Here is a 1196-nt window from a genome sequence, read left to right on the forward strand (position 1 = left end):
AAAATTTACCTGTTCAATTTCGCTCATACCTTCATAATCCACATCTGTTTGGATTGGCTTACCATTAGGATCACACGATGCCATAAACCTATCAATTTTGTGCGATAAGGCAGAAAATTGGGCTTGCAACATCGCAACTGGATCAAGATTCACTATACCTTTAACTGATGACGTAGTTGAGGATGATGGTTTCGCCATTGGTACGTGTCCACGCTCCGCGGGCCACATACTGTTGTTGATTGCCATTTCCTCTAGAAGTTCTCTTGCTTGGGCCGATGTTTTCTTCATGAATAACCCTCCAGACATAGCGTCCAATGAACCTCTAGTGGTAGGATTTAGTCCATTGTAAAATATTTGCATCAAAAGTTCAACGGGCAATTGGTGGTGTGGGCATAAACGTTGAAGTTCTTTAAAATATTCCCAAGCCTCATAAAGAGTTTCATTATCATTTTGAGAAAAAGATGTTAGTTCTTTAATGACTCTTGCGGTTTTTGCTAAAGGAAATTTTTTTGATAAAAATGTTTGGGCTAATTGCTCCCAAGTTTCAAATGTAGCGGCTCGCATAGAAGTCAGCCACTCTTTGGCTCGATCCTTCAAAGTAAAAGGAAAAAGGCGAAGATTGATTTCTTCCGCAGTCACATTCGGTATTTTAAAAGTGTCACAAATTTCTAAGAAATTTGTCAAATGGGTGTTAGGATTTTCGTTAGGTAACCCGTAAAATGTTACGTTATTTTGTAACATATTAAGCAATGCTGGCTTAATCTCAAATTGATTTGCATTTATTTGGGGTCTAACTATACTATTTGTTACACCGGCCACTCCTGGCCTAGCGTAATCCATAAGCCTAGCCATAACTTCTGGCTCAGTAATTCTAGTTTTTATTGGAGTTTTGTTTTTGTTTTTCTTTTCTTTTTTGTTCTTTTTAAGAGTTCTTTCAATTTCTGGGTCAATAGGATCTGGTGACGTGCCTGAACTTCGAGAACTGCGCATGAACTTGAAATTTCGCACGAACCGAAACTACCTTCAAAACAGAATTTGAAAAATAAATATGTTAGTAATTTGAAATAAATAAAATATAAAAGTTTGAATAAGTATAAATAAACCTAGATTCGAAATAAAATACGAAAAATCTAAATTTTTGTCAAAAATTTTGGCGTTCCTCGGCAACGGCGCCAAAAACTTGTTGAGCGATTTCC

General features: G+C 36.6%; 1 non-coding gene across 1 annotated transcript; it reads left to right on the top strand.

The window, feature by feature from the left end:
* The first annotated feature begins 376 nt into the window (after positions 1 to 376).
* LOC136204402 (small nucleolar RNA R71) lies at positions 377 to 483 on the top strand. Its single transcript, XR_010675244.1, has one exon. It is a non-coding gene; the product is annotated as a small nucleolar RNA R71 (small nucleolar RNA).
* Positions 484 to 1196: the final 713 nt, after the last annotated feature.

This window comes from Euphorbia lathyris, chromosome 8 (assembly GCF_963576675.1).
Source record: "Euphorbia lathyris chromosome 8, ddEupLath1.1, whole genome shotgun sequence".
NCBI lineage: Eukaryota > Viridiplantae > Streptophyta > Magnoliopsida > Malpighiales > Euphorbiaceae > Euphorbia > Euphorbia lathyris.